At 49.0% G+C, this 306-nt stretch overlaps 1 protein-coding gene across 1 annotated transcript in view; it reads left to right on the top strand.

Moving 5' to 3' along the window:
• LOC119591562 (protein mesh-like) overlaps positions 1-306 on the top strand; it is a gene marked incomplete in the record, with an annotated part of 19,450 nt that overhangs the window by 18,136 nt on the left and 1,008 nt on the right.

The raw sequence follows: 306 nt of genomic DNA, 5'->3' as shown, positions 1-306 counted from the left end.
TTCCATCACCACACATCCATGGCCTCACCCGACCCAGCCCGTCCGCCCCAAGATGCCATTATGTGTATTACCCTTTATTTTTGGTGACACTGTGTCTCATTTCCGGAACGTCTATTAAGGAGCTTATTCATCTTGTAATTCCCGTAATAACAATTAATTGATAACAATTTAGAAGCGACCGAAAGAGAACCGCATTTGCATTTTTTCCGTGGCCGACTAAGACGAAGGTGAACCCCAAAGCCTCCATCCGAACGGCTCTTCCGCGCCCGCTGGTGGTCGGACTCAAAGAGGCTCGATCCAGGAGGA

The sequence above is a fragment of the Penaeus monodon genome, chromosome 28 (genome assembly GCF_015228065.2).
Source record: "Penaeus monodon isolate SGIC_2016 chromosome 28, NSTDA_Pmon_1, whole genome shotgun sequence".
Taxonomy (NCBI): domain Eukaryota; kingdom Metazoa; phylum Arthropoda; class Malacostraca; order Decapoda; family Penaeidae; genus Penaeus; species Penaeus monodon.
Note: the sequence above shows the minus strand (reverse complement) of the source record. Positions and strands in the feature narration are given on the sequence as shown.